This window comes from Pseudophryne corroboree, chromosome 8 (assembly GCF_028390025.1).
Source record: "Pseudophryne corroboree isolate aPseCor3 chromosome 8, aPseCor3.hap2, whole genome shotgun sequence".
NCBI classification, from domain to species: Eukaryota; Metazoa; Chordata; class Amphibia; order Anura; family Myobatrachidae; genus Pseudophryne; species Pseudophryne corroboree.
This window is the reverse complement of record NC_086451.1, coordinates 159,731,926-159,759,344: the sequence shown is the minus strand read 5'-3', so window position 1 is coordinate 159,759,344 and position 27,419 is coordinate 159,731,926. Positions and strand designations below refer to the sequence as shown.

General features: G+C 41.7%; 5 non-coding genes across 5 annotated transcripts; all 5 read right to left on the bottom strand.

The window, feature by feature from the left end:
- Positions 1-5,850: 5,850 nt before the first annotated feature.
- Positions 5,851-5,924, bottom strand: TRNAN-AUU (transfer RNA asparagine (anticodon AUU)). Its single transcript has one exon. It is a non-coding gene; the product is annotated as a tRNA-Asn (tRNA).
- Positions 5,925-18,752: 12,828 nt separating this feature from the next.
- Positions 18,753-18,826, bottom strand: TRNAS-ACU (transfer RNA serine (anticodon ACU)). Its single transcript has one exon. It is a non-coding gene; the product is annotated as a tRNA-Ser (tRNA).
- A 1,072-nt stretch (positions 18,827-19,898) lies between these two features.
- On the bottom strand, positions 19,899-19,972 carry TRNAY-AUA (transfer RNA tyrosine (anticodon AUA)). Its single transcript has one exon. It is a non-coding gene; the product is annotated as a tRNA-Tyr (tRNA).
- A 5,384-nt stretch (positions 19,973-25,356) lies between these two features.
- Positions 25,357-25,430, bottom strand: TRNAS-ACU (transfer RNA serine (anticodon ACU)). The gene has a single exon. It is a non-coding gene; the product is annotated as a tRNA-Ser (tRNA).
- Positions 25,431-26,502: 1,072 nt separating this feature from the next.
- TRNAY-AUA (transfer RNA tyrosine (anticodon AUA)) lies at positions 26,503-26,576 on the bottom strand. The gene has a single exon. It is a non-coding gene; the product is annotated as a tRNA-Tyr (tRNA).
- Positions 26,577-27,419: the final 843 nt, after the last annotated feature.

Below are 27,419 nucleotides of genomic sequence, written 5' to 3'. Positions count from 1 at the left end.
TACCTAGTGAGGACGTATAAAGAGAGAAGAGGACCAAGGACAGAACCTTGGGGTACCCCTACAGTTAGTGGAAGTGAGGGGGAGGTGGAGTCATGAGAGGAGACAGAGAATGAACGGTCAGAAAGGTAGGACGACAACCAAGAGAGGGCAGTGTTACGCAGACCAATGGAGTGAAGGATTTGCAGTAGGAGAGGATGGTCCACAGTGTCAAAAGCAGCAGAGAGATCAAGTAGAATAAGTAGAGAGTAGTGTCCCTTAGATTTAGCAGCATGGAGGTCATTGCATACTTTTGTAAGGGCAGTTTCAGTGGAGTGGAGAGGACGGAAGCCAGACTGGAATGGGTCAAGCAGTGAGTGTGAGGAAAGAAAGGAAGTAAGGCGGTTGTAGACAATACGCTCAAGGAGTTTGGAGGCAAAAGGGAGAAGAGAGATGGGTCGGTAGTTGGAGAGAGTGTTTGGATCAAGGGTAGGTTTTTTTAAGAATAGGAGAGATGAGAGCGTGCTTGAAGGCAGAGGGGACAGTGCCTGATGAGAGGGAGAGATTGAGAAGGTGGGAAAGATGGGAACAAGCAGAAGAAGAGATGTGGCAGAGGAGGCGGGAGGGGATAGGGTCAAGTGGGGAGGTGGTGAGGGGACAGGAACGAATGAGGGCCATGACTTCCTCTCCAGATGCATGGGAGAAAGATGACAGAGTTGGTGCGAGGGATGGGGAGGGTTGGTAAGGGATGGGAGAAGGCTGGTTACTGATAGTCTGGTGTGATGTGATGTCCTGACGTATGGAGTCAATTTTGGATGTGAAGTAAGTGGCAAAGTCAAGAGCAGAGAGTGAGGAAGGGAGACGAGGTGGAGGTGGGCAGATGAGTGAGTTGAGAGTGGCAAAGAGGCGCCGGGGGTTGGAAGACTGGGAGGAGATGAGGTTCTTGAAGTATGACTGTTTAGCAAGAGAAAGGGCAGCACTGAAGGATGAGAGCATAAGTTTGAAATGGAGGAAGTCTGCCTTAGAGCGTGATTTCCTCCAGTGTCGCTCAGCAGTACGTGAGCATTTTTGCAGATATCTGGTGCATTTGGTGTGCCAGGGTTGAGGTGTTAATTTGCGAGGGTGAACAGTGGTTGGTGGAGCAACAGAGTCAAGAGCAGAAGTAAGGGAAGCATTGTATGTGGAAGTGGCTTGTTCAGGGCATGAGAGAGAGAGAGAATAGGAGAGAGAAGTGAGTCAAACAGGGAGGAAAGGAATGTGGTGTCAATAGCTTCAATGTTACGCTTAGTGATGGTAGCCTTAGGAGGTTGAGATGGGGAAGTCGAGAGAGATAGGTTGAAGGAGAGCAGGTGGTGGTCAGAGAGGGGAAATGGGGAGTTGGAAAAATCAGAAATATCACAGCGGTGAGTGAAGACCAGATCCAGTGAGCTCCCATTCACATGGGAGGGTGAGGAGGTCCACTGGGAGAGACCAAGTGAAGAGGTGAGGTTAAGGAGTTTAGAGGCAGGGGATTGTGTGGGGATGTCAATAGGGATGTTGAAATCGCCTAGGATAATGGTGGGAATGTCAGAAGAGAGGAAGTGAGGAAGCCAGGAAGCAAAGTTGTCGATGAATTTGGAAGCAGTGCCAGGGGGGCGGTAAATGACAGCTACTCTAAGATGGACTGGTTGGAAGAGACATATGGAGTGGACCTCAAATGTAGATAATATAAGGGATGGTTCTGGTGGTATGAGTTGGTAGGAGTAACTAGAAGGTAAAAGGACCCCAACACCACCCCCATGGCGACCCCCAGGTCGGGGGGTGTGTGTGAATGTAAGGCCCCCAGCAGAGAGAGCAGCAGCAGAAGTAGTGTCAGAGGGCGTAATCCAAGTTTCAGTAATGGCTAGTAGGTGTAGGGAGTTGGAAATGAAAAGGTCATGAGTGGGGACCAGTTTGTTACAAACGGATCTGGCATTCCAGAGGGCACAGGATAGGGGGTATGAGTTTGTGGGAGAGATGTGAATTAGATTTTCAGGGTTGCTGTAGCGATGAGGTGGGATTAACTTTGAGGGCAGGGATGAGAGAGTAGTGATGGTACGGGTGCCTGAGATAGGAGGGGAAACTGCAGGAGGTGGGCAGGGAGGGAGGTCAGTGTGATGTGGATGGGGGTGTGGGGAGGTGACAGGGAAGGGAGAGAGGGAGCAGGGCTGAGTTGTGGGGTAGCAGGACCATGGGGCAGAGGTGAATGAAAGTGGGGTAACAGGAAAGGTGGGGGAAGGAAACAGAGGGATGGAGGGGAGACAGAGGAGGAGGTGGAGGAGACTGGGGGGGGAAGGATAAAGATACATTATTAGGTAGACACTGAGTGATGTGGGGAGTATAAGAAAGCATTCACATAGTGTTAAGAAGGTAAATAGGTTGAGGGAAAGTGGAAGTAGGAGAGGAGACTGTAAGGGAATCCGAGCAGAAGAATTGTAGAAATGCAGGTGAGAAAAGCAGTGTAGGCTCAATTTAGTATGAAATGAGTCAAAAGCGTAGATAAAGTGGGTGCAGAAATGTATTTGGAGTGTAAGAAATGAAAGGATTGTGAGAGGTTTAAGAAGCAATGGTAATTATGTTAGATGTTTTAAGTGTTTGCAGGTAAAATTGCATTGGTGCAGCTGTGCTTAAAAAACAAAATTACAATAATACAGATACAGGCATTTGTAGGTGAAATGGATGGTTTATGAAATGTCCAAGTAAGGTAGTTCTGTGCTATGTAATCAGATGCAACAATCAGGAGGTGAGTGATCTGAGGAGTAAGTGACTCACATTTGTTATTAGTTCTTCAGTTTTCTTTGTTTTGTTAGATTGGTGTGCTTCTGTTTTCCTTCTTTTTCACTTCGATTGAACGCTAATTGAACACTGCTGTTATGTGTCAATTTTATCACGCTTTTATAAAAATGCACGCTTAGATCAATAAATGCACAGCCAAATGGCTTTGCACAGCCTACACCATTGGACTTAAGTAGAAGACTATTACAAGTGAAACCAATAATTTAAATCTGTAACCACACCCCACCCCCTCAAATGCCAGGCAATAAATTACCTTAAAAGCTACAACCAGGCATTCCACAAAAATTAAACTGGGTCTATATCATTCAAAACTTTAAAAAAGTACTTCAAAATCACATACTATGCAATAATGTTTCAATTTGCATTACCCAGCAGAATTAGCTTTGCATATATAGATATAGTGCAGCAGAATAGATTGGTGGTTGTAGTCAATTGTAATTACCTGTAGGTGACAAGAAGAGAAGAAACGTCAATTCACAATCCATATCAGCTGAAGATAAATTAACGCTGATTGAACGCTGCGTTATGTGTCAATTTTATCACGCTTTGATAAAAATGCATGCTTAGATCAATAAATGCACAGCCAAACAGCTTTGCACATCCTACACCATTGGACTTAAGTAGAAGTCTGGTGGTCAGCAAAATTTTGCACTGTCCTCCTACTATATATAGTGCGCACAACTACTAAAATACACCACAGGTATGGATGGATAGTATACTTGACGACACAGAGGTAGGTAGAGCAGTGGCCTATTGTACCGTATTGCTATATATTATATACTGGTGGTCAGCAAAATTCTGCCCTGTCCTCCTACTATATATACTGCGCACAACTACTAAAATACACCACAGGTATGGATGGATAGTATACTTGACGACACAGAGGTAGGTAGAGCAGTGGCCTACTGTACCGTACTGCTATATATTATATACTGGTGGTCAGCAAAATTTTGCCCTGTCCTCATACTATATAATACAATGCAGCACAGATATGGAGCATTTTTCAGGCAGAGAACGTAGATATTTTCAGCACACTGAGCACAGATATTTGCAAGCACACTGAGCACAGATATTTGCAGCACACTGAACACAGAAACTGAGAAAACGCTGCACGTCCTCTCCCTATCATCTCCAATGCACAAGTGAAAATGGCGGCGACTCGTGGCTCCTTATATAGAATAGAATAGCTGCTGACGGGCACGATTGAGGGAGGAAAGGGACATTTGAATCCAGCCCATAGATGCAATGTGAATATGTAATTTGTACCTTCCTATCTTAAAATGTATATACAGTGTATATGTCACAACTGAGGGCCTGAGCTGACTGGAGGCAGCCTCAGTTGTAGGGGCTGAGGTGTAGTGGAACCTGGGAGGTTGTATCAGACCCCTGGACATGTAAGTTAAATGTAGAAGAATTGCCCGAAGGCGTGCCCACGACAACCAGGATAAAAGTCAATGATGTTTATTTTGACAAACTCCATGCATCACAGCAGTAATAAAAGAGAAACATAAAATCAGCAGAGAAATAATACAGTTCCTGGGTACTACAGGAGGACAAGGACCACAGGGCTCTGGTAGTATGAGACAGTTCTTATTATCTTCTAGTTGGAAAGTCCTTACCAGGCCCGACTGTAGCAATGGAGATAGCCCAGGATCATACTAGCTGGTGTTCCAGGAAAAGCTGGGCTGCTGTGGATAAAATGGCTGCTGTGGGTACTGGCTGAAACCAGACTGATGTAAGCACGGAGTGGATTGCTGGATGGAACCAGCCAAATAATAAATGAAGCTTGAGAGCGATGAAATATGATTGATATATGGAGTTTGAGAGCGGTGAAATAATAGTGCCGGTGGTGAGTGGTAATCTGCGGAAATGATACCGGCACTTTAAGAAGAGCTGATCTCTGCTGGAAGCTAGGCTGGAAGCAGGTAAATCTGTAACTGGAAACAGATGAGTCCCAGAGGACTGGAGAGTCAGGCTGCACCGCAGGTGGTAGACTAGAGCGGGTCTCTTTAGTGGAGGTTTGGAGATGGTAACTGGAACCTGGAAAACAACCACGGGAGAGAGACAAACTGGAACTAGGTTTGACAACCAAATCACTGACGCCTTCCTTGCTCAGGCACAGAATACTTATACCTGCAGCAAGGAAGGGATTGGCTAGGCAATTATGCAGATTACAATGGAAACAGCGGATTGGTGGAAATGAACAGGTGACAGAATCCAACATGGCTGCGCCCATGCAGACACTTGGAGGGAAGATTGGTTTGATAATCCATGTGGGAACTTTAACAGCAATGGCGGCGCCGGCAACAGTAAACAGGAGACGCCAGACTGATGAGTGCACATTTGAACCACGCGGGCAACAGCGGAGGCCGCGGCTGACATAAGCGCCACTCTGACATCCTGCATGCAGAAACTCAGGGACGGCGGCGGAGGCCGCAGGAGATGCCATTCAAGATGTAACATGGCGCCGCTGTGACAGCGTCTCAGAGTGACAGGAGAGGAGGCAGGAATGGGGACATCAGAATAACAGATGGGATCCGGTCCTGGAGCGCTGAGCCAGCCTTAGGAGGCATCTGAAAGGTAAGTTATGGCGTCCAGATACCCGGATCGTGACAGTATACACTAGAGGTCTTTCCGAACCCCCTAATCCTAACATTGTAATTTGCTTTAGGGCGCACCTCCAATTAGTCTAGTGTTTCTTGCTGCCTTTCCAATGAAGCAAGTTTAATTTAGTAATAGGTGAAAAACCATCCCTACAAAGGTGTTAATCAGAGACTTGGCTTTGTGGACACTTTTCAGAGAACAACTTTGTTAGCATAAAAGTAAAGCCAGAAAATGAAGAGCTGTTTAATCACTCAATTGGATTTTTTTGCCAGCATATTTCTTTTTCTCTGCAACCCACTGCTAAATTGTGCTTCCTAGCTGTTTTTATAAAATCACTGAATCAAATCTAACTCTGATTACATCAGAGAAGGCCAGGTACCCTACACCATAACAGGGGGTTTGAAATTTTGACTTGTCTACTTAAAGATCACCAAAATCTGACCACAAGGTCAATTACGTCCCTGGGTGGGATTGAACCACCAACCTTTTGGTTAATAGCCAAACACACTAACCGATTGCGCCACAGAGACACTTTGCAAAAAGTACATACTGACAAAGGCTAATAAGCATTTATCTAGAACGTTTCCTAGAAAAACTTTAAAAAGTCAATAATCTGGAGAGTTTTTGTAAGATGTTTCTTCCATCAACCAATGAAGAAACACATTGGTACTTTCCCATGATGAGTGAGTGCTTCATGATCTATTGCACTTACATGTGCAGCAGAGTACTGCAATGGAAGCATGCTGGGCCCATAACCCAGAGGTAGGCAGATTGAAACTATCCTCTGCTATATGCATTTTTTTTTTGTTAAGTAAAGTAATCCAAAACTGGGATTGATATTTTGGTTCTTTTATTTTTACTTAAAGTACAATAACTTTTACCATTTTAATTTGTTTTAATAGTATATTGACAGTATTGTTTTCTTTAAAAAATCCACTTAATTTTCTTTACCCTATTAATAAAATGGTAATTGACAAAAACAAACTACATTGTCACCAGAAGAGCAATACAAAATGTACAAGTGATATATTAAAATCATCTTTCCAGCTTGAATTTCAATGATGCATTGGGGCAACGATTTTGTGAGAAACATTTTCACCCTTAAATAAAGATTTTCTTAATCCCTTACCTGTGTGCTAATTAGATATCACCTTGTTTTCACATTAAACAGACTTCTACATGAGAAAGCAGCAAGGATGCAGTGGCGGTAATGTTTCCTGGTGTCAACCTGTATTATTTCAGTAGACATTGAAATGAAGATGCATCTTGCTGCCTTTCCAATGAAGCAAGTTTAATTTAGTAATAGGTGAAAAACCATCCCTACAAAGGTGTTAATCAGAGACTTGGCTTTGTGGACACTTTTCAGAGAACAAATTTGTTAGCATAAAAATAAAGCCAGAAAATGAAGAGCTGTTTAAATCACTCAATTGGGTTTTTTTTGCCAGCATATTTCTTTTTCTCTGCAACCCACTGCTAAATTGTGCTTCCTATCTGTTTTTATAAAATCACTGAATCAAATCTAACTCTGATTACATCAGAGAAGGCCAGGTACCCTACACCATAAGAGGGGGTTTGAAATTTTGACTTGTCTACTTAAAGATCACCAAAATCTGATAACAAGGTCAATTACGTCCCTGGGTGGGATTGAACCACCAACCTTTTGGTTAATAGCCGTGCACACTAACTGATTGCGCCACAGTGACACTTTGCAAAAGTCCATACTGACAAAGGCTAATAAGCATTCATCTAAAACGTTTCCTAGAAAAACTTTAAAAAGTCAATAATCTGGAGAGTTTTTGTAAGATGTTTCTTCCATCAACCAACGAAGAAACACATTGGTACTTTCCCATGATGAGTGAGTGCTTCATGATCTCTTGCACTTACATGTGCAGCAGAGTACTGCAATGGAAGCATGCTGGGCCCATAACCCAGCGGTAGGCAGATTGAAACTATCCTCTGCTATATGCATTTTTTTTGTTAATTAAAGTAATCCAAAACTGGGATTGATATTTTGGCTCTTTTATTTTTACTTAAAGTACAATAACTTTTACCATTTTAATTTGTTTTAATAGTATATTGACAGTATTGTTTTCTTTAAAAAATCCACTTAATTTTCTTTACCCTTTTATTAAAATGGTAATTGACAAAAACAAACTACATTGTCACCAGAAGAGCAATACAAAATGTACAAGTGATATATTAAAATCATCTTTCCAGCTTGAATTTCAATGATGCATTGGGGCAACGATTTTGTGAGAAACATCTTCACCCTTAAATAAAGATTTTCTTAATTCCTTACCTGTGTGCTAATTAGATATCACCTTGTTTTCACATTAAACAGACTTCCACATGAGAAAGCAGCAAGGACACAGTGGCGTTAATGTTTCCTGGTGTCAACCTGTATTATTTCAGTAGACATTGAAATGAGGATGTATCTTGCTGCCTTTCCAATGAAGCAAGTTTAATTTAGTAATAGGTGAAAAACCATCCCTACAAAGGTGTTAATCAGAGACTTGGCTTTGTGGACACTTTTCAAAGAACAAATTTGTTAGCATAAAAATAAAGCCAGAAAATGAAGAGCTGTTTAATCACTCAATTGGATTTTTTTTGCCAGCATATTTCTTTTTCTCTGCAACCCACTGCTAAAGTGTGCTTCCTAGCTGTTTTTATAAAATCACTGAATCAAATCTAACTCTGATTACATCAGAGAAGGCCAGGTACCCTACACCATAACAGGGGGTTTGAAATTTTGACTTGTCTACTTAAAGATCACCAAAATCTGATAACAAGGTCAATTACGTCCCTGGTTGGAATTGAACCACCAACCTTTTGGTTAGTAGCCGGACACACTAACCGATTGCGCCACAGAGACACTTTGCAAAAAGTACATACTGACAAAGTCTAATAAGCATACATCTAGAACGTTTCCTAGAAAAACTTTAAAAAGTCAATAATCTGGAGAGTTTTTGTAAGATGTTTCTTCCATCAACCAACGAAGAAACACATTGGTACTTTCCCATGATGACTGAGTGCTTCAGGATCTCTTGCACTTACATGTGCAGCAGAGTACTGCAATGGAAGCATGCTGGGCCCATAACCCAGAGGTAGGCAGATTGAAACTATCCTTTGCTATATGCATTTTTTTTTGTTAATTTAAGTAATCAAAACTGGGATTGATATTTTTGCTCTTTTATTTTTACTTAAAGTACAATAACTTTTACCATTTTAATTTGTTTTAATAGTATATTGACAGTATAGTTTTCTTTAAAAAATCCACTTAATTTTCTTTACCCTATTATTAAAAGGGTAATTGACAAAAACAAACTACATTGTCACCAGAAGAGCAATACAAAATGTACAAGTGATATATTAAAATCATCTTTCCAGCTTGAATTTCAATGATGCATTGGGGCAACGATTTTGTGAGAAACATCTTCACCCTTAAATAAAGATTTTCTTAATTCCTTACCTGTGTGCTAATTAGATATCACCTTGTTTTCACATTAAACAGACTTCCACATGAGAAAGCAGCAAGGATGCAGTGGCGTTAATGTTTCCTGGTGTCAACCTGTATTATTTCAGTAGAAATTGAAATGAGGATGCATCTTGCTGCCTTTCCAATGAAGCAAGTTTAATTTAGTTATAGGTGAAAAACCATCCCTACAACGGTGTTAATCAGAGACTTGGCTTTGTGGACACTTTTTAGAGAACAAATTTGTTAGCATAAAAATAAAGGCTGAAAATGAAGAGCTGTTTAATCACTCAATTGGATTTTTCTGCCAGCATATTTTTGTTCTCTGCAACCCATTGCTAAATTGTGCTTCCTAGCTGTTTTTATAAAATCACTGAATCAAATCTAACTCTGATTACATCAGAGAAGGCCAGGTACCCTACACCAGTGTTTCCCAACCTCGGTCCTCAAGGCACACTAACAGTCCTGGTTTTAGTGATATCCAGGCTTCAGCACAGGTGACTTAATTAGTACCTCAGTTATTTTGATTTAACCATCTGTACTGAAGCCTGGATATCACTAAAACCTGCACTGTTGGTGTGCCTTGAGGACCGCGGTTGGGAATGTCTGCCCTACACCATAAGAAGGGATTTGAAATTTTGACTTGTCTACTTAAAGATCACCAAAATCTGATAACAAGGTCAATTACGTCCCTGGGTGGGATTGAACCACCAACCTTTTGGTTTATAGCCGTACACACTAACTGATTGCGCCACAGAGACACTTTGCAAAAGTACATACTGACAAAGGCTAATAAGCATTCATCTAAAACGTTTCCTAGAAAAACTTTAAAAAGTCAATAATCTGGAGAGTTTTTGTAAGATGTTTCTTCCATCCACCAACGAAGAAACACATTGGTACTTTCCCATGATGAGTGAGTGCTTCAGGATCTCTTGCACTTACATGTGCAGCAGAGTATTGCAATGGAAGCATGCTGGGCCCATAACCCAGAGGTAGGCAGATTAAAACTATCCTCTGCTATATGCATTTTTTTTGTTAATTAAAGTAATCCAAAACTGGGATTGATATTTTTGCTCTTTTATTTTTCATTAAAGTACAATAACTTTTACCATTTTAATTTGTTTTAATAGTATATTGAAAGTATTGTTTTCTTTTAAAAATCCACTTAATTTTCTTTACCCTATTATTAAAATGGTAATTGACAAAAACAAACTACATTGTCACCAGAAGAGCAATACAAAATGTACAAGTGATATATTAAAATCATCTTTCCAGCTTGAATTTCAATGATGCATTGGGGCAACGATTTTGTGAGAATCATTTTCACCCTTAAATAAAGATTTTCTTAATTCCTTACCTGTGTGCTAATTAGATATCACCTTGTTTTCACATTAAACAGACTTCCACATGAGAAAGCAGCAAGGATGCAGTGGCGTTAATGTTTCCTGGTGTCAACCTGTATTATTTCAGTAGACATTGAAATGAGGATGCATCTTGCTGCCTTTCCAATGAAGCAAGTTTAATTTAGTAATAGGTGAAAAACCATCCTTACAAAGGTGTTAATCAGAGACTTGGCTTTGTGGACACTTTTCAGAGAACAAATTTGTTAGCATAAAAATAAAGCCAGAAAATGAAGAGCTGTTTAATCACTCAATTGGATTTTTTTGCCAGCATATTTCTTTTTCTCTGCAACCCACTGCTAAATTGTGCTTCCTAGCTGTTTTTATAAAATCACTGAATCAAATCTAACTCTGATTACATCAGAGAAGGCCAGGTACCCTACACCATAAGAGGGGGTTTGAAATTTTGACTTGTCTACTTAAAGATCACCAAAATCTGATAACAAGGTCAATTACGTCCCTGGGTGGGATTGAACCACCAACCTTTTGGTTTATAGTAGAGATGAGCGGGTTCGGTTTCTCTGAATCCGAACCCGCACGAACTTCATGTTTTTTTTCACGGGTCCGAGCGACTCGGATCTTCCCGCCTTGCTCGGTTAACCCGAGCGCGCCCGAACGTCATCATGACGCTGAAGGATTCTCGCGAGACTCGGATTCTATATAAGGAGCCGCGCGTCGCCGCCATTTTCACACGTGCATTGAGATTGATAGGGAGAGGACGTGGCTGGCGTCCTCTCCATTTAGATTAGGAGAGAGAGAGAGAGATTGACCTGAGGCTGATACTGTAGAAGAGAGTGCAGAGTTTAGTGACTGACCACAGTGACCACCAGCAGTGCAGTTGTTTTATTTAATATATCCGTTCTCTGCCTGAAAAAAACGGTACACACAGTGACTCAGTCACATACCATATCTGTGTGCACTGCTCAGCCCAGTGTGCTGCATGCCTGCATCATCTATGTATATATATCTGACTGTGCTCAGCTCACACAGCTTATAATTGTGGGGGAGACTGGGGAGCACTGCAGTGCCAGTTATAGGTTATAGCAGGAGCCAGGAGTACAAGACAGTCACATACCATATCTGTGTGCACTGCTCAGCCCAGTGTGCTGCATCATCTATGTATATATATATTATATATCTGACTGTGCTCAGCTCACACAGCTTATAATTGTGGGGGAGACTGGGGAGCACTGCAGTGCCAGTTATAGGTTATAGCAGGAGCCAGGAGTACATATTATATTAAAATTAAACAGTGCACACTTTTGCTGCAGGAGTGCCACTGCCAGTGTGACTGACCAGTGACCTGACCACACTGACCACCAGTATAGTTAGTAGTATACTATATTGTGATTGCCTGAAAAAGTTAAACACTCGTCGTGTGACTTCACTTGTGTGGTGTTTTTTTTTTTATTCTATAAAAAACTCATTCTGCTGACAGACAGTGTCCAGCAGGTCCGTCATTATATAATATATATACCTGTCCGGCTGCAGTAGTGATATATATATATTTTTTATATCATTATTTATCATCCAGTCGCAGCAGACACAGTACGGTAGTTCACGGCTGTAGCTACCTCTGTGTCGGCACTCGGCAGTCCATCCATAATTGTATACCACCTACCCGTGGTTTTTTTTTCTTTCTTCTTTATACATACATACTACTACATCTCTTTATCAACCAGTCTATATTAGCAGCAGACACAGTACAGTACGGTAGTTCACGGCTGTGGCTACCTCTGTGTCGGAACTCGGCAGTCCGTCCATAATTGTATACCACCTAACCGTGTTTTTTTTTCTTTCTTCTTCATACATACATACTACGACATCTCTTTATCAACCAGTCTATATTAGCAGCAGACACAGTACAGTACGGTAGTTCACGGCTGTGGCTACCTCTGTGTCGGCACTCGGCAGTCCGTCCATAATTGTATACCACCTAACCGTGTTTTTTTTTTCTTTCTTCTTTATACATACATACTACGACATCTCTTTATCAACCAGTCTATATTAGCAGCAGACACAGTACAGTACGGTAGTTCACGGCTGTGGCTACCTCTGTGTCGGCACTCGGCAGTCCGTCCATAATTGTATACCACCTAACCGTGGTTTTTTTTTCTTTCTTCTTCATACATACATACTACGACATCTCTTTATCAACCAGTCTATATTAGCAGCAGACACAGTACGGTAGTTCACGGCTGTAGCTACCTCTGTGTCGGCACTCGGCAGTCCGTCCATAATTGTATACTAGTATCCATCCATCTCCATTGTTTACCTGAGGTGCCTTTTAGTTGTGCCTATTAAAATATGGAGAACAAAAATGTTGAGGTTCCAAAATTAGGGAAAGATCAAGATCCACTTCCACCTCGTGCTGAAGCTGCTGCCACTAGTCATGGCCGAGACGATGAAATGCCAGCAACGTCGTCTGCCAAGGCCGATGCCCAATGTCATAGTACAGAGCATGTCAAATCCAAAACACCAAATATCAGTAAAAAAAGGACTCCAAAACCTAAAATAAAATTGTCGGAGGAGAAGCGTAAACTTGCCAATATGCCATTTACCACACGGAGTGGCAAGGAACGGCTGAGGCCCTGGCCTATGTTCATGGCTAGTGGTTCAGCTTCACATGAGGATGGAGGCACTCAGCCTCTCGCTAGAAAAATGAAAAGACTCAAGCTGGCAAAAGCAGTAGCACCGCAAAGAACTGTGCGTTCTTCGAAATCCCAAATCCACAAGGAGAGTCCAATTGTGTCGGTTGCGATGCCTGACCTTCCCAACACTGGACGTGAAGAGCATGCGCCTTCCACCATTTGCACGCCCCCTGCAAGTGCTGGAAGGAGCACCCGCAGTCCAGTTCCTGATAGTCAGATTGAAGATGTCAGTGTTGAAGTACACCAGGATGAGGAGGATATGGGTGTTGCTGGCGCTGGGGAGGAAATTGACCAGGAGGATTCTGATGGTGAGGTGGTTTGTTTAAGTCAGGCACCAGGGGAGACACCTGTTGTCCGTGGGAGGAATATGGCCGTTGACATGCCTGGTGAAAATACCAAAAAAATCAGCTCTTCGGTGTGGAACTATTTCAACAGAAATGCGGACAACAGGTGTCAAGCCGTGTGTTCCCTTTGTCAAGCTGTAATAAGTAGGGGTAAGGACGTTAACCACCTCGGAACATCCTCCCTTATACGTCACCTGCAGCGCATTCATAATAAGTCAGTGACAAGTTCAAAAACTTTGGGTGACAGCGGAAGCAGTCCACTGACCAGTAAATCCCTTCCTCTTGTAACCAAGCTCACGCAAACCACCCCACCAACTCCCTCAGTGTCAATTTCCTCCTTCCCCAGGAATGCCAATAGTCCTGCAGGCCATGTCACTGGCAATTCTGACGAGTCCTCTCCTGCCTGGGATTCCTCCGATGCATCCTTGCGTGTAACGCCTACTGCTGCTGGCGCTGCTGTTGTTGCTGCTGGGAGTCGATGGTCATCCCAGAGGGGAAGTCGTAAGCCCACTTGTACTACTTCCAGTAAGCAATTGACTGTTCAACAGTCCTTTGCGAGGAAGATGAAATATCACAGCAGTCATCCTGCTGCAAAGCGGATAACTGAGGCCTTGACAACTATGTTGGTGTTAGACGTGCGTCCGGTATCCGCCGTTAGTTCACAGGGAACTAGACAATTTATTGAGGCAGTGTGCCCCCGTTACCAAATACCATCTAGGTTCCACTTCTCTAGGCAGGCGATACCGAAAATGTACACAGACCTCAGAAAAAGACTCACCAGTGTCATAAAAAATGCAGTTGTACCCAATGTCCACTTAACCATGGACATGTGGACAAGTGGAGCAGGGCAGGGTCAGGACTATATGACTGTGACAGCCCACTGGGTAGATGTATGGACTCCCGCCGCAAGAACAGCAGCGGCGGCACCAGTAGCAGCATCTCGCAAACGCCAACTCTTTCCTAGGCAGGCTACGCTTTGTATCACCCGTTTCCAGAATACGCACACAGCTGAAAACCTCTTACGGCAACTGAGGAAGATCATCGCGGAATGGCTTACCCCAATTGGACTCTCCTGTGGATTTGTGGCATCGGACAACGCCAGCAATATTGTGTGTGCATTAAATATGGGCAAATTCCAGCACGTCCCATGTTTTGCACATACCTTGAATTTGGTGGTGCAGAATTATTTAAAAAACGACAGGGGCGTGCAAGAGATGCTGTCGGTGGCCAGAAAAATTGCGGGACACTTTCGGCGTACAGGCACCACGTACAGAAGACTGGAGCACCACCAAAAACTACTGAACCTGCCCTGCCATCATCTGAAGCAAGAAGTGGTAACGAGGTGGAATTCAACCCTCTATATGCTTCAGAGGTTGGAGGAGCAGCAAAAGGCCATTCAAGCCTATACAATTGAGCACGATATAGGAGGTGGAATGCACCTGTCTCAAGTGCAGTGGAGAATGATTTCAACGTTGTGCAAGGTTCTGATGCCCTTTGAACTTGCCACACGTGAAGTCAGTTCAGACACTGCCAGCCTGAGTCAGGTCATTCCCCTCATCAGGCTTTTGCAGAAGAAGCTGGAGACATTGAAGGAGGAGCTAACACGGAGCGATTCCGCTAGGCATGTGGGACTTGTGGATGGAGCCCTTAATTCGCTTAACAAGGATTCACGGGTGGTCAATCTGTTGAAATCAGAGCACTACATTTTGGCCACCGTGCTCGATCCTAGATTTAAAGCCTACCTTGGATCTCTCTTTCCGGCAGACACAAGTCTGCTGGGGTTGAAAGACCTGCTGGTGAGAAAATTGTCAAGTCAAGCGGAACGCGACCTGTCAACATCTCCTCCTTCACATTCTCCCGCAACTGGGGGTGCGAGGAAAAGGCTCAGAATTCCGAGCCCACCCGCTGGCGGTGATGCAGGGCAGTCTGGAGCGACTGCTGATGCTGACATCTGGTCCGGACTGAAGGACCTGACAACGATTACGGACATGTCGTCTACTGTCACTGCATATGATTCTCTCACCATTGAAAGAATGGTGGAGGATTATATGAGTGACCGCATCCAAGTAGGCACGTCACACAGTCCATACTTATACTGGCAGGAAAAAGAGGCAATTTGGAGGCCATTGCACAAACTGGCTTTATTCTACCTAAGTTGCCCTCCCACAAGTGTGTACTCCGAAAGAGTGTTTAGTGCCGCCGCTCACCTTGTCAGCAATCGGCGTACGAGGTTACATCCAGAAAATGTGGAGAAGATGATGTTCATTAAAATGAATTATAATCAATTCCTCCGCGGAGACATTGACCAGCAGCAATTGCCTCCACAAAGTACACAGGGAGCTGAGATGGTGGTTTACAGTGGGGACGAATTGATAATCTGTGAGGAGGGGGATGTACACGGTGATATATCGGAGGGTGATGATGAGGTGGACATCTTGCCTCTGTAGAGCCAGTTTGTGCAAGGAGAGATTAATTGCTTCTTTTTTGGGGGGGGTCCAAACCAACCCGTCATATCAGTCACAGTCGTGTGGCAGACCCTGTCACTGAAATGATGGGTTGGTTAAAGTGTGCATGTCCTGTTTTGTTTATACAACATAAGGGTGGGTGGGAGGGCCCAAGGACAATTCCATCTTGCACCTCTTTTTTCTTTTATTTTTCTTTGCGTCATGTGCTGTTTGGGGAGGGTTTTTTAGAAGGGACATCCTGCGTGACACTGCAGTGCCACTCCTAAATGGGCCCGGTGTTTGTGTCGGCCACTAGGGTCGCTAATCTTACTCACACAGTCAGCTACCTCATTGCGCCTCTTTTTTTCTTTGCGTCATGTGCTGATTGGGGAGGGTTTTTTGGAAGGGACATCCTGCGTGACACTGCAGTGCCACTCCTAAATGGGCCCGGTGTTTGTGTCGGCCACTAGGGTCGCTAATCTTACTCACACAGTCAGCTACCTCATTGCGCCTCTTTTTTTCTTTGCGTCATGTGCTGATTGGGGAGGGTTTTTTGGAAGGGACATCCTGCGTGACACTGCAGTGCCACTCCTAAATGGGCCCGGTGTTTGTGTCGGCCACTAGGGTCGCTAATCTTACTCACACAGTAAGCTACCTCATTGTGCCTCTTTTTTTCTTTGCGTCATGTGCTGATTGGGGAGGGTTTTTTGGAAGGGACATCCTGCGTGACACTGCAGTGCCACTCCTAAATGGGCCCGGTGTTTGTGTCGGCCACTAGGGTCGCTAATCTTACTCACACAGTCAGCTACCTCATTGCGCCTCTTTTTTTCTTTGCGTCATGTGCTGATTGGGGAGGGTTTTTTGGAAGGGACATCCTGCGTGACACTGCAGTGCCACTCCTAAATGGGCCCGGTGTTTGTGTCGGCCACTAGGGTCGCTAATCTTACTCACACAGTCAGCTACCTCATTGCGCCTCTTTTTTTCTTTGCGTCATGTGCTGATTGGGGAGGGTTTTTTGGAAGGGACATCCTGCGTGACACTGCAGTGCCACTCCTAAATGGGCCCGGTGTTTGTGTCGGCCACTAGGGTCGCTAATCTTACTCACACAGTCAGCTACCTCATTGCGCCTCTTTTTTTCTTTGCGTCATGTGCTGATTGGGGAGGGTTTTTTGGAAGGGACATCCTGCGTGACACTGCAGTGCCACTCCTAAATGGGCCCGGTGTTTGTGTCGGCCACTAGGGTCGCTAATCTTACTCACACAGTCAGCTACCTCATTGCGCCTCTTTTTTTCTTTGCGTCATGTGCTGATTGGGGAGGGTTTTTTGGAAGGGACATCCTGCGTGACACTGCAGTGCCACTCCTAAATGGGCCCGGTGTTTGTGTCGGCCACTAGGGTCGCTAATCTTACTCACACAGTCAGCTACCTCATTGCGCCTCTTTTTTTCTTTGCGTCATGTGCTGATTGGGGAGGGTTTTTTGGAAGGGACATCCTGCGTGACACTGCAATGCCACTCCTAAATGGGCCCGGTGTTTGTGTCGGCCACTAGGGTCGCTAATCTTACTCACACAGTCAGCTACCTCATTGCGCCTCTTTTTTTCTTTGCATCATGTGCTGATTGGGGAGGGTTTTTTGGAAGGGACATCCTGCGTGACACTGCAGTGCCACTCCTAAATGGGCCCGGTGTTTGTGTCGGCCACTAGGGTCGCTTATCTTACTCACACAGTCAGCTACCTCATTGCACCTCTTTTTTTCTTTGCATCATGTGCTGATTGGGGAGGGTTTTTTGGAAGGGACATCCTGCGTGACACTGCAGTGCCACTCCTAGATGGGCCAGGTGTTTGTGTCGGCCACTAGTGTCGCTTAGCTTAGTCATCCAGCGACCTTGGTGCAAATTTTAGGACTAAAAATAATATTGTGAGGTGTGAGGTATTCAGAATAGACTGAAAAAGAGTGGAAATTATGGTTTTTGAGGTTAATAATAATATGGGATCAAAATGACCCCCAAATTCTATGATTTAAGCTGTTTTTTTAGGGTTTTTTGAAAAAAACACCCGAATCCAAAACACACCCGAATCCGACAAAAAAAATTCGGTGAGGTTTTGCCAAAACGCGGTCGAACCCAAAACACGGCCGCGGAACCGAACCCAAAACCAAAACACAAAACCCGAAAAATTTCAGGCGCTCATCTCTAATTGAAACTATCCTTTGCTATATGCATTTTTTTTTGTTAATTTAAGTAATCAAAACTGGGATTGATATTTTTGCTCTTTTATTTTTACTTAAAGTACAATAACTTTTACCATTTTAATTTGTTTTAATAGTATATTGACAGTATAGTTTTCTTTAAAAAATCCACTTAATTTTCTTTACCCTATTATTAAAAGGGTAATTGACAAAAACAAACTACATTGTCACCAGAAGAGCAATACAAAATGTACAAGTGATATATTAAAATCATCTTTCCAGCTTGAATTTCAATGATGCATTGGGGCAACGATTTTGTGAGAAACATCTTCACCCTTAAATAAAGATTTTCTTAATTCCTTACCTGTGTGCTAATTACATGTCACCTTGTTTTCACATAAAACAGACTTCTACATGAGAAAGCAGCAAGGATGCAGTGGCGTTAATGTTTCCTGGTGTCAACCTGTATTATTTCAGTAGACATTGAAATGAGGATGCATCTTGCTGCCTTTCCAATGAAGCAAGTTTAATTTAGTAATAGGTGAAAAACCATCCTTACAAAGGTGTTAATCAGAGACTTGGCTTTGTGGACACTTTTCAGAGAACAAATTTGTTAGCATAAAAATAAAGGCAGAAAATGAAGAGCTGTTTAATCACTCAATTGGATTTTTCTACCAGCATATTTTTTTCTCTGCAACCCATTGCTAAATTGTGCTTCCTAGCTGTTTTTTATAAAATCACTGAATCAAATCTAACTCCGATTACATCAGAGAAGGCCAGGTACCCTACACCAAAAGAGGGGGTTTGAAATTTTGACTTGTCTACTTAAATATCACCAAAACCTGATCACAATGTCAATCATGTCCCTGGGTGGGATTGAACCACCAACCTTTTGGTTAGTAGCCAGACACACTAACCGATTGCACCACAGAGACACTTTGCAAAAAGTACATACTGACAAAGGCTAATAAGCATTAATCTAGAACGTTTCCTAGAAAAACTTTAAAAAGTCAATAATCTGGAGAGTTTTTGTAAGAATTTTCTTAAATCAACCAACGAAGAAACACATTGGTACTTTCCCATGATGAGTGAGTGCTTCAGGATCTCTTGCACTTACATGTGCAGCAGAGTACTGCAATGGAAGCATGCTGGGCCCATAACCCAGAGGTAGGCAGATTAAAACTATCCTCTGCTATATGCATTTTTTTTGTTAATTAAAGTAATCCAAAACTGGGATTGATATTTTTGCTCTTTTATTTTTCATTAAAGTACAATAACTTTTACCATTTTAATTTGTTTTAATAGTATATTGAAAGTATTGTTTTCTTTTAAAAATCCACTTAATTTTCTTTACCCTATTATTAAAATGGTAATTGACAAAAACAAACTACATTGTCACCAGAAGAGCAATACAAAATGTACAAGTGATATATTAAAATCATCTTTCCAGCTTGAATTTCAATGATGCATTGGGGCAACGATTTTGTGAGAAACATTTTCACCCTTAAATAAAGATTTTCTTAATTCCTTACCTGTGTGCTAATTAGATATCACCTTGTTTTCACATTAAACAGACTTCCACGTGGCGTTAATGTTTCCTGGTGTCAACCTGTATTATTTCAGTAGACATTGAAATGAGGATGCATCTTGCTGCCTTTCCAATGAAGCAAGTTTAATTTAGTAATAGGTGAAAAACCATCCTTACAAAGGTGTTAATCAGAGACTTGGCTTTGTGGACACTTTTCAGAGAACAAATTTGTTAGCATAAAAATAAAGCCAGAAAATGAAGAGCTGTTTAATCACTCAATTGGATTTTTTTGCCAGCATATTTCTTTTTCTCTGTAACCCACTGCTAAATTGTGCTTCCTAGCTGTTTTATAAAATCACTAAATCAAATCTAACTCTGATTACATCAGAGAAGGCCAGGTACCCTACACCATAAGAGGGGGGTTGAAATTTTGACTTGTCTACTTAAAGATCACCAAAATCTGATAACAAGGTCAATTACGTCCCTGGGTGGGATTGAACCACCAACCTTTTGGTTTATAGCCATACACACTAACTGATTGCGCCACAGAGACACTTTGCAAAAGTACATACTGACAAAGGCTAATAAGCATTCATATAAAAGGTTTCCTAGAAAAACTTTAAAAAGTCAATAATCTGGAGAGTTTTTGTAAGATGTTTCTTCCATCAACCAACGAAGAAACACATTGGTACTTTCCCATGATGAGTGAGTGCTTCAGGATCTATTGCACTTACATGTGCAGCAGAGTACAGCAATGGAAGCATGCTGGGCACATAACCCAGAGGTAGGCAGATTGAAACTATCCTCTGCTATATGCATTTTTTTTTTGTTAATTAAAGTAATCCAAAACTGGGATTGATATGTTGGCTCTTTTATTTTTACTTACAGTACAATAACTTTTACCATTTTAATTTGTTTTAATAGTATATTGACAGTATTGTTTTCTTTCAAAAATCCACTTAATTTTCTTTACCCTATTATTAAAATGGTAATTGACAAAAACAAACTACATTGTCACCAGAAGAGCAATACAAAATGTACAAGTGATATATTAAAATCATCTTTCCAGCTTGAATTTCAATGATGCATTGGGGCAACGATTTTGTGAGAAACATTTTCACCCTTAAATAAAGATTTTCTTAATTCCTTACCTGTGTGCTAATTAGATATCACCTTGTTTTCACATTAAACAGACTTCCACATGAGAAAGCAGCAAGGATGCAGTGGCGTTAATGTTTCCTGGTGTCAACCTGTATTATTTCAGTAGACATTGAAATGAGGATGCATCTTGCTGCCTTTCCAATGAAGCAAGTTTAATTTAGTAATAGGTTAAAAACCATCCTTACAAAGGTGTTAATCAGAGACTTGGCTTTGTGGACACTTTTCAGAGAACAAATTTGTTAGCATAAAAATAAAGCCAGAAAATTAAGAGCTGTTTAATCACTCAATTGGATTTTTTTTGCCAGCATATTTCTTTTTCTCTGCAACCCACTGCTAAATTGTGCTTCCTAGCTGTTTTTATAAAATCACTGAATCAAATCTAACTCTGATTACATCAGAGAAGGCCAGGTACCCTACACCAGAACAGGGGGATTTGAAATTTTGACTTGTCTACTTAAAGATCACCAAAATCTGATAACAAGGTCAATTACGTCCCTGGGTGGGATTGAACCACCAACCTTTTGGTTAATAGCCGTGCACACTAACTGAATGCGCCACAAAGACACTTTGCAAAAGTCCTTACTGACAAAGGCTAATAAGCATTCATCTAAAACGTTTCCTAGAAAAACTTTAAAAAGTCAATAATCTGGAGAGTTTTTGTAAAATGTTTCTTCCATCAACCAACGAAGAAACACATTGGTACTTTCCCATGATGAGTGAGTGCTTCAGGATCTCTTGCACTTACATGTGCAGCAGAGTACAGCAATAGAAGCATGCTGGGCCCATAACCCAGCGGTAGGCAGATTGAAACTATCCTCTGCTATATGCATTTTTTTTTGTTAATTTAAGTAATCCAAAACTGGGATTGATATTTTGGCTCTTTTATTTTTACTTAAAGTACAATAAATTTTACCATTTTAATTTGTTTTAATAGTATATTGACAGTATTGTTTTCTTTCAAAAATCCACTTAATTTTCTTTACCCTATTATTAAAATGGTAATTGACAAAAACAAACTACATTGTCACCAGAAGAGCAATACAAAATGTACAAGTGATATATTAAAATCATCTTTCCAGCTTGAATTTCAATGATGCATTGGGGCAACGATTTTGTGAGAAACATTTTCACCCTTAAATAAAGATTTTCTTAATTCCTTACCTGTGTGCTAATTAGATATCACCTTGTTTTCACATTAAACAGACTTCCACATGAGAAAGCAGCAAGGATGCAGTGGCGTTAATGTTTCATGGTGTCAACCTGTATTATTTCAGTAGACATTGAAATGAGGATGCATCTTGCTGCCTTTCCAATGAAGCAAGTTTAATTTAGTAATAGGTTAAAAACCATCCTTACAAAGGTGTTAATCAGAGACTTGGCTTTGTGGACACTTTTCAGAGAACAAATTTGTTAGCATAAAAATAAAGCCAGAAAATTAAGAGCTGTTTAATCACTCAATTGGATTTTTTTTGCCAGCATATTTCTTTTTCTCTGCAACCCACTGCTAAATTGTGCTTCCTAGCTGTTTTTATAAAATCACTGAATCAAATCTAACTCTGATTACATCAGAGAAGGCCAGGTACCCTACACAGCAGCAATTGCCTCCACAAAGTACACAGGGAGCTGAGATGGTGGTTTACAGTGGGGACGAATTGATAATCTGTGAGGAGGGGGATGTACACGGTGATATATCGGAGGGTGATGATGAGGTGGACATCTTGCCTCTGTAGAGCCAGTTTGTGCAAGGAGAGATTAATTGCTTCTTTTTTGGGGGGGGGTCCAAACCAACCCGTCATATCAGTCACAGTCGTGTGGCAGACCCTGTCACTGAAATGATGGGTTGGTTAAAGTGTGCATGTCCTGTTTTGTTTATACAACATAAGGGTGGGTGGGAGGGCCCAAGGACAATTCCATCTTGCACCTCTTTTTTCTTTTATTTTTCTTTGCGTCATGTGCTGTTTGGGGAGGGTTTTTTAGAAGGGACATCCTGCGTGACACTGCAGTGCCACTCCTAAATGGGCCCGGTGTTTGTGTCGGCCACTAGGGTCGCTAATCTTACTCACACAGTCAGCTACCTCATTGCGCCTCTTTTTTTCTTTGCGTCATGTGCTGATTGGGGAGGGTTTTTTGGAAGGGACATCCTGCGTGACACTGCAGTGCCACTCCTAAATGGGCCCGGTGTTTGTGTCGGCCACTAGGGTCGCTAATCTTACTCACACAGTCAGCTACCTCATTGCGCCTCTTTTTTTCTTTGCGTCATGTGCTGATTGGGGAGGGTTTTTTGGAAGGGACATCCTGCGTGACACTGCAGTGCCACTCCTAAATGGGCCCGGTGTTTGTGTCGGCCACTAGGGTCGCTAATCTTACTCACACAGTAAGCTACCTCATTGCGCCTCTTTTTTTCTTTGCGTCATGTGCTGATTGGGGAGGGTTTTTTGGAAGGGACATCCTGCGTGACACTGCAGTGCCACTCCTAAATGGGCCCGGTGTTTGTGTCGGCCACTAGGGTCGCTAATCTTACTCACACAGTCAGCTACCTCATTGCGCCTCTTTTTTTCTTTGCGTCATGTGCTGATTGGGGAGGGTTTTTTGGAAGGGACATCCTGCGTGACACTGCAGTGCCACTCCTAAATGGGCCCGGTGTTTGTGTCGGCCACTAGGGTCGCTAATCTTACTCACACAGTCAGCTACCTCATTGCGCCTCTTTTTTTCTTTGCGTCATGTGCTGATTGGGGAGGGTTTTTTGGAAGGGACATCCTGCGTGACACTGCAGTGCCACTCCTAAATGGGCCCGGTGTTTGTGTCGGCCACTAGGGTCGCTAATCTTACTCACACAGTCAGCTACCTCATTGCGCCTCTTTTTTTCTTTGCGTCATGTGCTGATTGGGGAAGGTTTTTTGGAAGGGACATCCTGCGTGACACTGCAGTGCCACTCCTAAATGGGCCCGGTGTTTGTGTCGGCCACTAGGGTCGCTAATCTTACTCACACAGTCAGCTACCTCATTGCGCCTCTTTTTTTCTTTGCGTCATGTGCTGATTGGGGAGGGTTTTTTGGAAGGGACATCCTGCGTGACACTGCAGTGCCACTCCTAAATGGGCCCGGTGTTTGTGTCGGCCACTAGGGTCGCTAATCTTACTCACACAGTCAGCTACCTCATTGCGCCTCTTTTTTTCTTTGCGTCATGTGCTGATTGGGGAGGGTTTTTTGGAAGGGACATCCTGCGTGACACTGCAATGCCACTCCTAAATGGGCCCGGTGTTTGTGTCGGCCACTAGGGTCGCTAATCTTACTCACACAGTCAGCTACCTCATTGCGCCTCTTTTTTTCTTTGCGTCATGTGCTGATTGGGGAGGGTTTTTTGGAAGGGACATCCTGCGTGACACTGCAGTGCCACTCCTAAATGGGCCCGGTGTTTGTGTCGGCCACTAGGGTCGCTTATCTTACTCACACAGTCAGCTACCTCATTGCACCTCTTTTTTTCTTTGCATCATGTGCTGATTGGGGAGGGTTTTTTGGAAGGGACATCCTGCGTGACACTGCAGTGCCACTCCTAGATGGGCCAGGTGTTTGTGTCGGCCACTAGTGTCGCTTAGCTTAGTCATCCAGCGACCTTGGTGCAAATTTTAGGACTAAAAATAATATTGTGAGGTGTGAGGTATTCAGAATAGACTGAAAATGAGTGGAAATTATGGTTTTTGAGGTTAATAATAATATGGGATCAAAATGACCCCCAAATTCTATGATTTAAGCTGTTTTTTTAGGGTTTTTTGAAAAAAAACACCCGAATCCAAAACACACCCGAATCCGACAAAAAAAATTCGGTGAGGTTTTGCCAAAACGCGGTCGAACCCAAAACACGGCCGCGGAACCGAACCCAAAACCAAAACACAAAACCCGAAAAATTTCAGGCGCTCATCTCTAATTGAAACTATCCTTTGCTATATGCATTTTTTTTTGTTAATTTAAGTAATCAAAACTGGGATTGATATTTTTGCTCTTTTATTTTTACTTAAAGTACAATAACTTTTACCATTTTAATTTGTTTTAATAGTATATTGACAGTATAGTTTTCTTTAAAAAATCCACTTAATTTTCTTTACCCTATTATTAAAAGGGTAATTGACAAAAACAAACTACATTGTCACCAGAAGAGCAATACAAAATGTACAAGTGATATATTAAAATCATCTTTCCAGCTTGAATTTCAATGATGCATTGGGGCAACGATTTTGTGAGAAACATCTTCACCCTTAAATAAAGATTTTCTTAATTCCTTACCTGTGTGCTAATTACATGTCACCTTGTTTTCACATAAAACAGACTTCTACATGAGAAAGCAGCAAGGATGCAGTGGCGTTAATGTTTCCTGGTGTCAACCTGTATTATTTCAGTAGACATTGAAATGAGGATGCATCTTGCTGCCTTTCCAATGAAGCAAGTTTAATTTAGTAATAGGTGAAAAACCATCCTTACAAAGGTGTTAATCAGAGACTTGGCTTTGTGGACACTTTTCAGAGAACAAATTTGTTAGCATAAAAATAAAGGCAGAAAATGAAGAGCTGTTTAATCACTCAATTGGATTTTTCTACCAGCATATTTTTTTCTCTGCAACCCATTGCTAAATTGTGCTTCCCAGCTGTTTTTTATAAAATCACTGAATCAAATCTAACTCCGATTACATCAGAGAAGGCCAGGTACCCTACACCAAAAGAGGGGGTTTGAAATTTTGACTTGTCTACTTAAATATCACCAAAACCTGATCACAATGTCAATCATGTCCCTGGGTGGGATTGAACCACCAACCTTTTGGTTAGTAGCCAGACACACTAACCGATTGCACCACAGAGACACTTTGCAAAAAGTACATACTGACAAAGGCTAATAAGCATTAATCTAGAACGTTTCCTAGAAAAACTTTAAAAAGTCAATAATCTGGAGAGTTTTTGTAAGAATTTTCTTAAATCAACCAACGAAGAAACACATTGGTACTTTCCCATGATGAGTGAGTGCTTCAGGATCTCTTGCACTTACATGTGCAGCAGAGTACTGCAATGGAAGCATGCTGGGCCCATAACCCAGAGGTAGGCAGATTAAAACTATCCTCTGCTATATGCATTTTTTTTGTTAATTAAAGTAATCCAAAACTGGGATTGATATTTTTGCTCTTTTATTTTTCATTAAAGTACAATAACTTTTACCATTTTAATTTGTTTTAATAGTATATTGAAAGTATTGTTTTCTTTTAAAAATCCACTTAATTTTCTTTACCCTATTATTAAAATGGTAATTGACAAAAACAAACTACATTGTCACCAGAAGAGCAATACAAAATGTACAAGTGATATATTAAAATCATCTTTCCAGCTTGAATTTCAATGATGCATTGGGGCAACGATTTTGTGAGAAACATTTTCACCCTTAAATAAAGATTTTCTTAATTCCTTACCTGTGTGCTAATTAGATATCACCTTGTTTTCACATTAAACAGACTTCCACGTGGCGTTAATGTTTCCTGGTGTCAACCTGTATTATTTCAGTAGACATTGAAATGAGGATGCATCTTGCTGCCTTTCCAATGAAGCAAGTTTAATTTAGTAATAGGTGAAAAACCATCCTTACAAAGGTGTTAATCAGAGACTTGGCTTTGTGGACACTTTTCAGAGAACAAATTTGTTAGCATAAAAATAAAGCCAGAAAATGAAGAGCTGTTTAATCACTCAATTGGATTTTTTTGCCAGCATATTTCTTTTTCTCTGTAACCCACTGCTAAATTGTGCTTCCTAGCTGTTTTATAAAATCACTGAATCAAATCTAACTCTGATTACATCAGAGAAGGCCAGGTACCCTACACCATAAGAGGGGGGTTGAAATTTTGACTTGTCTACTTAAAGATCACCAAAATCTGATAACAAGGTCAATTACGTCCCTGGGTGGGATTGAACCACCAACCTTTTGGTTTATAGCCATACACACTAACTGATTGCGCCACAGAGACACTTTGCAAAAGTACATACTGACAAAGGCTAATAAGCATTCATCTAAAACGTTTCCTAGAAAAACTTTAAAAAGTCAATAATCTGGAGAGTTTTTGTAAGATGTTTCTTCCATCAACCAACGAAGAAACACATTGGTACTTTCCCATGATGAGTGAGTGCTTCAGGATCTATTGCACTTACATGTGCAGCAGAGTACAGCAATGGAAGCATGCTGGGCACATAACCCAGAGGTAGGCAGATTGAAACTATCCTCTGCTATATGCATTTTTTTTTTGTTAATTAAAGTAATCCAAAACTGGGATTGATATGTTGGCTCTTTTATTTTTACTTACAGTACAATAACTTTTACCATTTTAATTTGTTTTAATAGTATATTGACAGTATTGTTTTCTTTCAAAAATCCACTTAATTTTCTTTACCCTATTATTAAAATGGTAATTGACAAAAACAAACTACATTGTCACCAGAAGAGCAATACAAAATGTACAAGTGATATATTAAAATCATCTTTCCAGCTTGAATTTCAATGATGCATTGGGGCAACGATTTTGTGAGAAACATTTTCACCCTTAAATAAAGATTTTCTTAATTCCTTACCTGTGTGCTAATTAGATATCACCTTGTTTTCACATTAAACAGACTTCCACATGAGAAAGCAGCAAGGATGCAGTGGCGTTAATGTTTCCTGGTGTCAACCTGTATTATTTCAGTAGACATTGAAATGAGGATGCATCTTGCTGCCTTTCCAATGAAGCAAGTTTAATTTAGTAATAGGTTAAAAACCATCCTTACAAAGGTGTTAATCAGAGACTTGGCTTTGTGGACACTTTTCAGAGAACAAA